Source organism: Mirounga leonina, unplaced genomic scaffold (genome assembly GCF_011800145.1).
Source record: "Mirounga leonina isolate KUSES-001 unplaced genomic scaffold, KU_Mleo_1.0 Mir_172, whole genome shotgun sequence".
Classification (NCBI taxonomy): Eukaryota; Metazoa; Chordata; class Mammalia; order Carnivora; family Phocidae; genus Mirounga; species Mirounga leonina.
In genome coordinates, this window is record NW_023270442.1 from 11,442,570 (window position 1) to 11,458,871 (window position 16,302).

Genomic DNA, 16,302 nt, shown 5'->3' on the forward strand with positions numbered 1-16,302 from the left:
GCACTAAGTATAATTTCATTAACTATGACAACAGTCATCTGAGATTAGTGTTTATCATCTCTTTTTTAAGGAAAATAGAAACAGACTTTCATAGATGAGGAAGACTTCTGATGCAGGCACAGCTAGTAAATGGGAACATTGAGACCTAGTGCGAGTCTGTGAGGATCCCCAAATCTGTGCTCTTTTAACAAAGGAAAACATATAGATTCATTTATTACCACCACACAAATACTCCTGGTCTCAGTTTATCACATACAACAACCTCATAGGGCTATTTTTCTACTACCCCAGGGATGGAGTCAGGACCTTCTAAATGTCCCCCGATCCCACCCACCCTGAGTGCCCTGCTAATAGTATATATACATGGAAGGCCTTCTATACATGGACCCCACTGATAGTTGAGATTAGTTAGGTTCTTTCTCTTGTTTCTTGCAGCATAAAAGCAAACAATTGTAGATTCCCTACATACTCAAACTGGCCACAGATTTAGAAAAAAGTGTATTTTCCTAGGATTATTAAAAATAGTCAAAATCTGGGGCACCTGGGTGGCTCAGTTGGTTAAGAAGCCAACTCTAGATTTCAGCTCAAGTCATGATCTCAGGGTAGTGAGATTGAGCCCCCCACTCAGCAGGGAGTCTGCTTGAGATTCTCTATCTCCCTCCCCCTCTGTCCCTCCCCCCGATCGTGCTCTCTCTCTTTCTCTCCAATAAATAAGTAAATCTTTTTTAAAAATGGTCAAAATCCCTAATAGTGATTAGATAAATAGTAGTGTAGTTTTCAGTTTTAATGTCTAAAGAAGTTGGTTAAAATTCTTACAGTTCTTAGCAGATCCTGAATGGTTTTAAGAATTTTGATAAAAACTAAGGTTAAAGAATGTCAATAGAAATACAACTTAATGAATCAAATACTTGTATGCTGATTTTCCATTTCTGTTAGGTTTATTTTAATGTTATATATCCTATATAAATGTTAATTATAAAATTGAATAATAAGGGATTTGTTAAAGAATTTTATAATTATGTAACACATATAACCAAAAAAAGAAGAACTGATTTTGACTTAGTCGTCCAAACAATGCCAACTTTTTGAATCAAGAAGTTTAAACAAATGTCCATCAACAGATGAATGGATAAAGATGTAGTACATATACACAATGGAATACTACTCAGTCATAAAAAATGACATTTTGCCATTTACAACAACATGGATGGAGCTAGAGAGTATTATGCTAAGCAAAATAAGTCAGAGAAAGACAAATACCATATGATTTTACTCATATGTGGAATTTAAGAAACAAACCAGATGAACATAGGGGGAAAAAAAGAGAGACAGGGCAAACCAAGAAACAGGCTCTTAATAATAGAAAACAAACTGATGGTTACCAGAGAGGGGGAGGGTGGGGTTGGGTGAAGTAGGTGATGGGGATTAGGGAAGGTACTTGTCCTGATGATCACCGGGTATTGTATATAAGTGTTGAATCACTAAGTTGTATACCTGAAACTAATATTACACTGTATATTAACCAACTGGAATTTAAATAAAAACTTAAAAAAAAAAGTTTAAACACATAATACCATCATCTGGAAAATTGCAAGTCTAACAATTTAATTTAAAATGTGTGTGTCCTCATGTGTGCCAACACTGTAGACATAAATCTATATTTGTAAACTAACTTATTGTATTATTTTGGATTAATTTTACATTCATTCAACCTAAGAAAAAGGATTTTGATTGTTAAATCTGCAAAGTTAACACAAAATAGGAAAAATAGTAAATAAAACATTGTTAAGTAAATATTTGGCTTTAGAAAAATAATAATGCATTTATTGCTTCATCAAATTATTCTTATTGTACAAGTTCCTAAAGCCTTATTTCTGAGGATTGCAAATGCCGTGGTTGCAAATGTAGCCAGGATAAATAGTAACATACAATAATAGTAATAGTAATAATAATCATAGGTAACATTTATTGAATGCTTACAATGTGTCAGAAACCATTTGAAGTGTTTTAAGTGGATTATCTAATTTAGTCTTTGAAACTCTAGTTTACAGGTAAGGAAACTGAGTCAGGAGGAGAATAAGTAACTTGAGCAAGACCACATAATCAGTGGGTGGAGCTGGGATCTGAGGGGAGCCTGACTCCACAGACTGTGCTATTGAAACTACCCTATTTTCAAATATTACATGGAGAGAGAGAGACAGACAGAGGGAGACAAAGGGAGGGAGAGAAGGCGAGGAGAGGGAAGGGGGACGAAGAGAGAAATAGGGAGATAAACTAGGTTGTATTTTAAGCAGGATGTCTAGCAAAGGCTCCTGAGAAATGACACTGACTATAACCCTGAAAAAAGTGGCAGAGCTATGAGAGTATTTGAGAGAAGTCTGCTGCAAGTACAAAAGTCATGTAAGAATGGCTTTCTTAGCTCCTCAAGAGCAACACCTCTTCCCCATTATACTAAAATCCAAGCCTTAGGGATCTAGGATTTTCCCTCATTTCTAACCAGTTCCCCATTTCCTCGCATCTAAGAATGAAAAAAATCAGGAATTTCACTGACTCTTTTTTTTTAAGATTTTACTTATTTATTTATTTTATTTTATTTTTTTTTTTTTTTATTTGCGACAGAGTGTGTACAAGAGGGAGGAGGGTCAGAAGGAGAAGCAGACTCCCCACTGAGCAGGGGGCCCGATGTGGAGCTCCATCACAGGACTCCAAGATCATGACCAAGTCTAAGGCAGATGCTTAACCAGATTGAGCCAACCAGGCGCCCTTCATTGACTCTTTTTTAAATGAGTATTGATTATTGCTCTTATCTCTCAATGTGAAATTACCATTTTTCATTTCCTGGTGGGTGTGCATGTGTTTGGCAAGTCATTTTTACCATCGATCTCTGTCTCCTTTCTCTTCCAACCTTGAGGCCACTGTCATAGCTTCCAAATGATCAAGACCCACAAAGCTCAATGTATAATGTATAATTCCATATAACACCAATAAAAATATAAAATATTTCCATAACCCTAGAAGGTTTGCTTGTGGGCCCTTTCCAGAAATTCTACTCCTCCCACAAAGGCACCCACTTTTCTGTAATCTATCTCCCCATAGATTGTTTTGCTTTTCTTGGGTTTTATATAAATTGAATTTTACAGTATGTGTTCCTTTGTGTCTGCCTTCTTTCATTTCCTATAATTTTGGGGGGAGGAGTAGAAAATATTTCTTTTTATTGCTATGTCATATCTCAGTACATCAACATACCACAGTTTATTCATTTTCTTATTGATGGTAGTTTATTTTGGTGGTATTCTGCTTTCTTCATCTTTCTTAGTAGAAAACAGCAATTTAAAAGATTTTTTTAAACACACTCTTCAATATAGTTTGGATAAATACCTGGGAGCAGAACAACTAATCATAAACTATGTTTCACTTAACAAGAGCCATCGTGTCTTTCCAATGTGGATTCGCACACCCATCCAGAAATGTATGAGATCCAGCTTCTCTCACATCTGCTCCATCACTTCTAATGTTAGCCTTTCCAATTTTAACCATTCTTTTTTTTAATTGTATTTTATTATGTTATGTTAGTCACCATACATTACATCATTTGTTTTTGATGTAGTGATCCATGAGTCATTGTTTTCATATAACACCCAGTGCTCCACGCAGTACATGCCCTCCTTAATACCCATCACCGAGCTAACCCATCCTCCCAAGTCCCTCCCCTCCAGAACCTTCAGTTTTAACCATTCTAGTGAGTGTGGTAGTAACTCTTTGTGGTTTTAATTTGCATTCCCCTAATGACTAAGGGTGTTGAGAATATTTCAAGGTGACTTTGTCCATTAATCAATCTCCTTTTTGAACTGTCTGTCCAGTCTTTTATCCATTCCTAATTAAGTTATCTCTTACTTATTGACTTGTAATCTGCAATAAGTCCTTTGTCAGGTATACGCGAAAATATGTTTCTCCCTTCTGTGGCTTTCATTTCATTTTCTAATGGTCCTTATTGAAAAAGAACAACAATTTCTATCTTGAGGCCCCGCCCATCAAATTTTTGTACATGTAATGCTTTTTTGCTTCATAAGAAATTACTGTCTACTTTAAAAAAGGAAGAGTTTCTTCTAGGGACTTTATCATTTTAGCTTTTACATTTAAGTTTGCAATCTAGGGTTCCTGGGTAGCTAAGTCAGTTAAGCTTCCAACTCAATCTCTGCTCAGGTGGTGATCTCAGGTTCATGAGTTCAAGCTCCACATTGGGCTCCATGCTAGGGGAAGCCTACTTAAAAATAATAATAATAATGTCTGCAATCTAATTGAACTAATTCTGGTATATAATATTGTATATTGGTCAATGTATTTCTTCTAGGAATTTTATGATTTAATGTTCAGATTTAGATCTGCAATTTATTCAAATTATTTTTCATATGGTATAACATATAGGTCAATGTTTACATTTATTTTTTTCATTTGGATATTCAATTATTCTAATATGGTTGATGATATTCAAGGACTTTTGATAACAAAAATGTTATAAGAGAAAACTAAAAATTGTGTTTGTCTGGCTAATTATGTTTGTGAGAACCACTTATGAATTATGTCCAGTTATCATGTAATATATTAGCAAATTTACATGTCAGGAAGTGTGGCACATTAACTTTGCTGAAGGTTTTCTTTTATTATAATTTAAAAGTCTCTAGCATAAATACAATCTTTATTGTGTGCTGTTTTGGCAGTCTGCTTATTTGCAACAAATATCTTGACTAATGATGGAATTTTAAGGTTTTACAGAGGCTTAAATTTATACTTAAAACTATTGCTTAGCATCATTATCTACAATGCATTTTCATCTTTCATCAGTCACCATAGATTTCATGACTACATTCTTTATTATTTCAAAAGACCTTTACATCATTTTTAGTTTTCTGTTTCTATTTAGAGCATATTCAATCAACTGGTAAATATTCATTATTGAATATGTGTCAGATGTTGACAAATAACTCAAGATTTTATTAGAATATAAATGATAGGGGTGCCTGGGTGTCACAGTTGGTTAAGATTTGGACTCTTGGTTTAGGCTCAGGTCATGATCTCAAGGTCCTGAGATGGAGCCCCATGATGGGCTCCCAGCTCCATACAGACTCTGCTTGAGGATTTTCTCTCTCCCTCTCCCTCTAGTCCCTCCCCACTGCTCTCTCTCTCTCTCTCTTTCAAAAATAAATAAATCTTTTTTAGAAAAAGAAATAAATGATAAAGAATAAAAGTATTTGAAGGTTAAGAACCAATGTCTAAAAACCTAATGGTCAACTAATCCAAATAGTTGTCTGGCTTCATAATGGTCAAAAAGTCTAAAGTAGGTGCTGACTCACACATAAAGAATTTTCATATTTTCCAAAATTTCATAATAATCACATTTTTAATCTCCAGATGATACCACATCATGCCCAGAACCAAAAAGAATTTTGAAGACAAATGAGGTTCTCAGCAAGCAATGAGTCATCCTTTCTTGAGTGGAGTACTGTTGGAGTTGAGTGTGCTTAAAACCTCATGGATCATAGAGGAACTAAGTAAGAGCCAAGATGCTCAACCGTGATGCTCTAGAAGCAAAAATCATAGAATCTTCTGTAGCAAAATAGTTGTTAGCCAAAAGAACCACAAGAACCATTACCACCACAGTGAGAGCCATATATATGGCCACACCCACAACCATAGCAGGAGCCATATTTCCATCTCCTACACACATTTCTGTAGTAATTGAACTAGATGGTATTAGAAGATGACAATTCAGGTGAGTTACAGAAGAAAATTTCACGTACTGCCTTGGGATTTTTCTATATCATCAGAGGTTTACAGAATGTATATCACACCTTGCCTTCTTGTCCCACAAAAAATTATACTTAAAAAAGCTTATTATTGTTTTATTTTATGTCATAAGAAGCCATCTAATTTTATGGGCCTTACTTAGTTCAGTTCCCCAAAATCAATCATGAACTTTCAGAAATAACTTGTGTAGTCTATAGACATGTTCCCAGTGAGTTCCAAATATATATTCCACAAGTGTCATAGTGCAAAATAACCCATTGCCTTTCTCTTCACTAACCCATAGTTATATCTTGCACTAAAGTTGGCACTATGTTAAATTTCTTGATCTATCTCCTAATCCAATAGTTGGCCATTTGCCTCTTCACTATTCATTTCCTACTCTCAGTTGATTTAAAGGCAATATACTTAAGAAATAAGCATCAGATTTCCAGCCTGACCCTGTTCCATGTGAATCCCTCACACAGTCACACCTCCTCCCACCTCCCTTCCTTCTTTTCCAAATCAGCATTTCTCAGCTCCAGCACATTTTCAATATGGACCACTCCTTAGTATGGCTTTTATTTCATTTCTATATAGCCCCATATTTTAAAAGACCTTTACATCCTTTCTAGTTTTCAGATTCTGTGATGTATAAATTGTCCCTGACATCTCTCTGGACTCATACCCACACACCCCTGCCTCCCAAGGAAAGTAAGTGTCATTTCTCCAGAACTCCTCCAGGAGAATTTCCTCAAGCTGTCCTGGAGGTTTGTCCTTTTGCTCTCATTCCCCATGTATGATACACAAAAACATAATTCTTGAACCCTAATCTCAGTCCTTCTTCACCTACTTCATTCTGCTTCCTCCCACAAAATAATACAACACTACATCCAGTAGATCCTGTAGTTTTCCCTTTTATATCTGTGAGACCACCACTTCCATGAATATTTCAACTCTTTGATATAAATATGGCAATTCACCCCCCCCAAAAGTACACAATCGGCATTGTATTTCTTATCAAAGTTGCCAGACGTCAACCTAAGCAATCTATACTACTCAGATGGGTGGCAGAGGCAGAGAAAATCAAGAGTGCTCTCAAGGCTTTTTTTTTTTTTTTTTGAAAGGAATATGCCTTTATAAACAATTTAAATATGGAACTGATGGCTTGGAACTTAATTGCCCAAAAAAAGTGAATTCACACTGAAAAAAAAGAAAAAGAGAGAGAGGGAAAGAGAAAATTCTCCCTTTCTCTATTCTCTTTCAGCTTCTCCATGTAACCACCACCATGTTTAGAGTAGACAGGTTTTCTCTTTGACTGCTAATAAACAACAGTCTAACAGAAAATTCTCTCTTAGGGATGCCTGGGTGGCTCAGTCGGTTATGCGTCTGCCTTCGGCTCAGGTCATGATCACAGGGTCCTGGGATTGAGTCCCACATTGGGCTCTTTGCTCAGCAGGAAGCCTGCTTCTCCCTCTGCCTGCCACTCCTCCTGCTTGTGCTCTCTCTCTCTCTCTCTCTCTCTCTCTGACAAATAAATAAATAAAATCTTTTAAAAAAAAGAAAGAAAGAGAATTATCTCTTAAACCTTATCTGGACTAGGCATGTAAGTAGGGGCTGAGATTACCAAATAAAATACAGGAATATTCAATGTGAATTTCAGTCATTCAGTGAATGATTATTTTAATCATTAGTGAACGACTAATACTGCACGGGACAGCCTTATATTAAAATATCATTTGCTGTTTACCTAAAACTGAAATTTAACTGGATGTCCTGTATTTCTATTTACTAAATCTGACAATCCAATATATGAGTAAATAAGCACATGATATCATTAGTTTATTTGGCCATATTCTTCCTATATATAAGCCACATCAAGTGTTAATGCAACATGATTTGAAGGAACTAGAGTTAAACCATCAGTGACTACTATTTATAGCTTAATAATAAAGGCCACTTTTATATATTTTATGCATTTCATTCTGAGAGAGCCACTGAAAAGAAATGATCTCATTAGTGACTCCTCTGCATCTTCCCATGGTCTTCGTACCGGGACAAGCACTATCAGGGCACCTCTTAGACTGGAACCACAGGATCATGACATTTTTTTGTGTTCTGAAGCTGTGGGTTATGGAGCATTTACACAGCATTTTACAAAGCATCATGCTAGGGAATAATTTTGACGATTTCATAAGGACCACATTTGGGTTACTGCTTTGTATTCTAGCCCAAGTAAAACACTTCAATGTCTAATGGTATCATGCTAAGCTTTTAAAAATAGATCTATTTTAGGCAATGACAAATACAAACATGAAATTACATGTGCTTTTAAAAGTTAAGGCGATTATATTACCAGCTTATGTACATCCCGTCAAATACATGTGAGAATAAGGAATTAGCCCTTCTAGTTCCATGTGATCCTATGATCTTAAAATAAAAGAGACTTAACAAAACTATTTTTTTCAGAAAAGTTAAGTCAGAAAGAAATATATGCACACAAATACATAGTTTTTAAGTTTGTTAGCTTTTTTTTTAAAGTAATCTCTGTGCCCAACATGGGGCTCAAGCTCATGACCCCAAGATCAAGAGTTACATGTTCTACCAACTGAGCCAGCCAGGCGCCCCTACAAATACACAGTTTTTAAAAGGACTGGAAGTAAAAGTAATGAAATTACAGTAGGAATTTTATCTAGTTAGTGTAATTATGGTTTAATTTCTCTCTTTTTTTTTTTTAAAGATTTTATTTATTTATTTATTTGAGAGCGAGAATGAGAGAGAGAGAGCAGGAGAGGGGGGAGGGTCAGAGGGAGAAGCAGACTCCCTGCCGAGCAGGGGGCCCGATGCGGGACTCGATCCCGGGACTCCAGGATCATGACCTGAGCCGAAGGCAGTCGCTTAACCAACTGAGCCACCCAGGCGCCCCTAATTTCTCTTTTTAAATTTCCTGAGTTTATAAGTGTAATACAGTGATAAAATATTACTTTTGTAATCAGAAAAATAAACATTGTAAGTTTTCTTCTTTAAATTGAGTAGAAATCATATTAATGGAAGTGATAAACTCCTTTTACATATTCTCATTATTAACTTTTCCCTGCTACTTCTTCACCTTATGGTCGTTTGGGGAAAATATCATCAACTGATAAATTAAGAGAAAAAACCTATTTTGGCGATATCCAGCACTTTATACTAGGTTTCTATATTAGCTTGCTGGGGCCACCATAACAAAGTGCCACGACTGGGTGGCTTAAACACTAGAAATTGATTGTCTTACAGTTCCATAGGTGGGAAGCCTGACCTCGAGCTGTCCTCAGGACTGGTTCTTCTGAGGGCTGTGAGGGAGAATCTGTTCCAAGTCTCCCACCGGGTTCTGGGAGCCTCAAGTGTTTCTGGGTTTGTAGATTATGTTCTCCCTGTGTCTTCACATCTTCTTCCCTCTCTGAGTGTCTGTGTCTAAGTCCCTCTCCCATAAGGACATAGTTGTGTTGCATTAGCCCCACCCTGAAGACATCATCTTAGTTTGTTATCTACAAAAACCCTGAGTACAAATAAGGTCATATGAACAGGTACTGTAGGTTGGGACTTTGACATCTTTGGAGGGGGACACAATTCAACCCATAACACTTACATGATGTGCTGTGGCTGCAAAAACAATCATTTTCAATTAGTAATAGAAAGCATGCCAAAGTGTCCTCACTATAGACTAAAGAGGATATGTCATTTATTGTGCTATGGGAGACTGTAGTGTTTGTGGTGTGTAGTGTGTATTCTTTCTCCATCAATTTGCAAATGTCATAGACCCTTATACTCAGAATTATTTGCATGGAGCACTTTGGCGGGGAGTTTGATGTTAGCAGGGACTCCATAAAACCTCTATGAGAATGCAGTTACAGAAGTTGTATGGCTTCCAAATGATGGGTGATCCCAGTGTTACATGGAAGAAAGAAGCACTGGACAGTGGTAATGGGATAGTTTGTCTCTGAAAGGTTTGGCTCATTAATCACAACAGCACACTTAAAACTGAAAAAAACACAATTGTTAGGAAACCTAATTCTTGACCTTATTTCATCATCTAACGACTAAAGTTTTCTCTAATTAAGAATCTTTGTACACTGTGGTAGGAATGTAAAATGTTGCAGCTGCTATGGAAAAAGGCATGGAGAGTCTTCAAAATAATTAAAAATAGAATTACCATATAATCCAGCAATCCCACTTCCAGGTATTTAACCATATGAACTGAAATCAGGATCTTGAAGAGGTATCTGCACACCATGTTTATTGCAGCATTACTCACAACAGCCAAGGGGCGAAACAACCTAAGTGTCCACCCACAGAGAAACAGATGAAGAAAATGTGATAGATGCAGACAATGAAATATTATTCAGCCTTAAAAAACAGAAAAGAAGTTTGCCGTTTGTGACAACATGGGTGAACCTGAAGGACATGATGCTGAGTGAAATAAACCAGTCATAGAAGGAGAAACACTGCATGATTCCACTTACGTGAAGTATCTAGAGTTGTCAAACTCATAGAGACAGAGAGTAGAATGGTGGTAGCCAGGGAATGGAGGGAAGGAGAATGGGGAGTGGAAGTTCAACAGATACAATGTATCAATAGTACAAGATAAGTAAATTCCAGAGATCTGCTGTCCAACAGTGTACCTATAGTTAGCAGCACTGTGTTGTGTACTTACAAATTTAAGAGTACAGACTCATGTTAAGTGTTCTTATCACAGAAAAGGGGCGCCTGGGTGGCTCAGTCGGTTAAGCGTCTGCCTTTGGCTCAGGTCATGATCCCAAAGTCCTGGGATCAAACCCCTCATTGGGGGCTCCTTGCTCAGCAGGGAGCCTGCTTCTCCTTCTCCTTCTGCCTGCCACTCCCCCTGCTTGTGTTCTCTATCTCTCTCTGTGTATGTAAATAAATAAATAAAATCTTAAAAAAAAAAAAAGTGTTCTTACCATAGTAAAAAAATGAAATAAAGTAAAATGTTACAGAGAAAAAGAATAAAAACAAAAAGCCTTGGCCCCAAATGGCTTTCCTACAGTCAGCTGCACTGGTCTTCCTTTCTGTTATCTGTCTACAAGCTGTCAGCTTTGTGGGCCCTGCTTGAATCATCGCTAAGCCACTGATTGAAGTATCTTTCCTTGTCAGTTACATGTTTTGGGGAAATGGAGTCCACAGGTATATATAGACAATGCAATAGAGAAACAAAGACCACATGGCATATGAAGCCTCCCCAGATGTTCCCTCTGACTCTGGCAGGTTCTGTTTATAGATGAATTATAAATACACAGCTACTATGGATGGTGGAGACGGGTCAAAGTTGATCTTTCACCCTGGAAGTGTTTTGTTCTATGTAAATACAGCAAATCTGAAATTGAGTCTAAATTATATTCCAGAAAAATGAATTCCTTTCTTATAGTTGTATGCACAGTATATATTTTTACTAGTAATAAATATCTAGCAGCTTGTCATGACAAAGTAGGAGTGATTACCATTATCAAGCAATATTATTATAACATAAATTCAGTACATTTTAGAGTCATATGATTTGTCATCTGGCCATGCTGTGTTGTGACCACAGTAACCTGACCCATGTATCATGTCATAGACATTCCTCAAAATGTGCTTGCAATGACAATCAGCAATGTCACGAAATACTACAGAAATCAAGTATCTTAGTCAGCTTGGGCTGCCATAGCAAAATACCATAGGCTGGGTGCCTCAAATAAGTGAAATTTACTTCCTCACGGTTCTGGAGACTGGAAACCTAAGATCAAGGTGACAACAGGATATGTTTCTGGTGATGGCTCTCCTTGGGTTATAGGTGGGTGGAGAGATATGTGAGAGAGAAAAAGAGAGACAGACGTGGGAAGATGCCTAGCTCTCTCCTTCTTCCCATTATGAGGTCCCACCCTCATGACCTAACATTAAGTACTTCCAAGGGCCCTTCTCCATATGCCATCACATTGGAGGTTAAAACAGTCTTCAACATGTGAATTTGGCAGGCGGGGGGGGGTGGGTTGGAGAGGATGGACATAAACATTCAGTCAGTAACGCCAACTGTAAGTCTAGTAGTCTGTTTGGAGCTACAAAAAGCATTTAATTTACAAGCAATGGCAGGAATATATATGTCTTTATAAAAGACAGGGAGATGCCCCAGCTCCTAGAGACAGCATCACAGCCGTATCTGTGGGCCCAGCCCCAGCCAGAGCTGTATGCACAAACCCCAAGAGAGATCCCCTGGTAGGGGCACCACAAAGTGTCAGCAAGTAGTGGAGGCAGGAGAGACTTCTAACCTATGCAGATGAGAGTGGGCAGGGCTCACCACAGGCTCCACCACCTCGCTCCTTACAATGCTTCTCACAAATGTGGCAGAATTTACTGTGTGCTCCTCCCATCCAGAGACAGTTTCATGTACAAGACTTTATCTGATGCTGCAAAAGTATTTTGCCCTACTCAGTCCCCATAGAAATGATGGTCTTCATAGGCCTAATAGATAAATGTATTCGTTGTATTCATGACACATTTTGTTTTGTTATAAACCTCTGCTTATATGTATTTAAACATTGTGGAAAATCAGAATCCTGACATAGCAAGTCAACTTCTATTACCACTTATTTAAAAACTAAACAAAATTACAGACAAGAAAACATGTTTTGAAGACACATTCTTTTCTCATTATGTGAGGGCCAAATTTAGAACTAATGGTTCAGCTTTTCCTTCCCCATAAATTCCATAAGTTCCATTCCATAAATTTAACTTTGTAATTTTTTACTCTAATTTTATTAGTTTATCGAAGCACATCTACATAAACAGCCCATTCCCAAATCAGCAAACTCGGGAAAATAGGAATGTCATGTATGATTGTTTATCTGCTTGTTCTATAGGAACCCCAAAGAAATGGACTGATTTGAAAATTTTGTGTACATTCGTAAATAGTATTAATATCTGCTCTTCTGAGGGTTAAATGATCTCTTTTCTTCAATCCTCGGTATCTCCAGCTGAAATATCATGGCCTTGGACTACATGTTGTCTAAGGCTGTCTTTTTCAGTTCCATGAAAACACTATGTAAAGAGAAATCTTCCCTACTTATTACAGAAAGCATGGCTCTATCCTTCAGACATCCTCTGAGACACAGCTTATAGTTTCCAGACAACATGGCCTTTATATGTTTTTAACTAAACCCTATCCAAACCTATTTTTTCTTCCCATAGAATTTAAACATAGTGGCAAGAGTATCAAGAAGTTTATTATCACAAGTTGGTATTACTTTTCATACTTATTTCTGCAACTTCAAATCTGCCAAGTACAATTACATTAGTCATAATACCTATAACTTTCTACTTAATGAGTATTTCACTCAATATAAAATGAAGAAAGAAAATTTGTATGGAATGACAAAAGATTCCAAATAGCCAAAGCAATCTTGAAAAAGAAAAGCAAAGCTGGTGGCATCACAATTCCGGACTTCAAGCTCTATTACAAAGCTGTCATCATCAAGACAGTATAGTACTGGCACAAAAACAGACACATAGATCAATGGCACAGAATAGAGAACCTAGAAATGGACACTCAACTCTATGGTCAATGAATCTTTGACAAAGCAGGAAAGAATATCCAGTGGAAAACAGACAGTCTTTTCAACAAATGGTGTTGGGAAAACTGGACAGTGACACACAGAAGAATGAAACTGGACCATTTCTTTTACCATACACAAAATAAATTCAAAATGGATGAAAGACCTAAATGTGAGACAGGAAATCATCAAAATCCTAGAGGAGAACACAGGCAGCAACCTCTTTGACTTCAGCTGTAGCAACTTCTTACTAGACATGTTGCCAGAGGCAAGGGAAACAAAAGCAAAAATGAACTATGGGGACTTCATCAAGATAAAAACTTCTGCACAACGAAGGACACAATCAACAAAACTAAAAGGCATCCTACAGAATGAGAGAAGATATTTGCAAATGACATATCTGATAAAGGATTAGTATCCAAAATCTATAAAGAACTTATCAAACTCAACACCCCAAAACCAAATAATCCAGTTAATAAATGGTCAGACAAAGAAGACATCCAGATGGTTTATAGACATATGAAAAGATGCTCAACATCAGTCATCATCAGGAAAATACAAATCAATACCATGATGAGGTACAACCTCATACTTGTCAGAATGGATAAAATTAACAACTCAGGAAACAACAAGTGTTGGTGAGGATGCAAAGAAAGGGGAACACTCTTATGCTGTTGGTGGGAATGCAACCTGGTGCAACCACTCTGAAGAACAGTATGGAGGTTCTTCAAAAAATTAAAAATAGAACTACCCTACAACCCAGCAATTGTCCTACTAGGTATTTACCCTAAGGCTACAAAAATACTGATTCAAAGGGGCACATGCTCCCTATGTTTATAGCAGCATTATCAACAATAGACAAACTATGGAAAGAGCCCAAATGTCTAATGACTGATAAATACATAAAGAAGAGATGATAGATAGATAGATAGATAGATAGATAGATAGATAGATAGATAGATGATAGATAGATAGATAGATGATAGATAGATAGATATATAGATAGATAGATAGATGATAGATAGATAATGGAATATAAATACATAAAAAGAAGTGGTTATATATATAATGGAATATTACTCAGCCATAAAAAAGAATGAAATCTTGCCATTTGCAACTATGTGGATGGAGCTAAAGTGTATTATGCTAAGCAAAATAAGTCAGAGAAATACAAATATCACACGATTTCACTCATATGTAGTATTTAAGAACAAATAGATGAACAGAGAGGAAGGAAGAAAAAAAAGAAAAGAGAGGATGGCAAACCATAAGAGACTCTTAACTATAGAGAACAAACTGAGCTTGATGGAGTGGAGGTGAGCAGGGAATGGATTACATGGGTGATGGGCATTAAGGAGGACACTTCTTGTGTTGAGCACCGGGTGTTATATGTAAGTGATGAATCACTAAATTCTACTCTTGAACCAATATTACACTATATGTTAACTAGAATTTAAATAAAAACTTGAAATTAAAAAAGAAAGAAAATTTAGGAAATGTACTTTATACAAAAAGTTTACTATTTAGGAAATGTACTTTATACAAAAAGTTTACTATTACTACTTATCAGGGCAATTATCACATCCTAAACGTCATTTCAATCTACATCTATCTCACCACCTATAAAATACACCTATATTGCTCAGTACATTCTTGCCTGTTTTATAGGGAATGGGTGGGAATTCTTGACATACATTCTGGAGTCATTAAATATTAGTTATGAAATGGGAGATATTTACAATGCCCATGTTTTAATCAAGGAGCATTCCAGGAGATGTCAACATTTGGTTGCTAAGCTATGCATCACTCAACAGAAGCTTGTGACAATGGTATAAAAGCTATCTTATAAAAAAAAAAACAGGTTCTTGCCTGTTTCTGATACTCACAGAAAAGCCAACTTGGCAATATGGGGTTTTTCAAAAACAAGTAACTCTGGCAAAAACAACTTTTATTGATTGCTTTACTGAGAGGGAAAATATATATATATAATAGCCAAACATTGTCTTGCTTTGTACATATTGTTTGAAAAAAAAAAGAAAAGCTTTAAACTCTTACCTTTCCATTTTATAACAGCTTATGGAAACAAACCAATGAAAGCTAAATTGAGCTTCTGTTCCTCCTTCAACCAAAAGCCGCACCTTTGGGTCCAATGCCAACTGCATTCGTAAGATATCATGGTGAAGATTAGAGTAAACAGATTGGATTGTACTGGGTACCTTGTGACCAGGGCCATATTAACTCTGGCAATGTGACTATTGTAGCCATAAATAACCCTTTCATTGACCTCAACAAGAATGATTCAATCGACGCAAGTTCAATTGTACTATCAAGGCTGAGAACATAACACTCATAGTGAATAGGAAGCCTAACTCCATCTTCTAGGAGAGAGATACCATCAGTATCAACATGGTGATGCCAGTGCTGAATATGTTGTGAAGTCCACTGTATCTTTCTTTTTGACAGTTTTATTGAGGTAAAATTGATATATGAAGAACTGCACATATTTAATGTGTATAATTTGATGAGTTTGGCCATAAACAAACACCCATGGTACCATCACCACAATTAAGGTAATAAACATATCCAACACTCCACAAAGTTTTCTTGTCTTAACCACCTTAAAAATATTGGGCCTGGGTTGCCTGGGTGGCTCAGTCAGTTAAGCATTTGCCTTCAGTTCAGATCATAATCCCAGGGTCCTGGGATCAAGCCCCACTTGCTTCTCCCACTTCCTCTGCCCCCCCCCCCCCCCCCCCCCCCCGCTTATACTCTCTCACCCTCTCTCTCTCTCAAATAAATAAATAAAATCTTTTAAAAAAAATACTCAGCCTCACTTTAAGAATGAAGCCAAAGGAATATTCTCCCCCTTCTGCTAATAATGCCTATTTCTAAGATGAGACTAAATCATGAGAAGTGACACATCCCCAAAGCCTTGTATGCC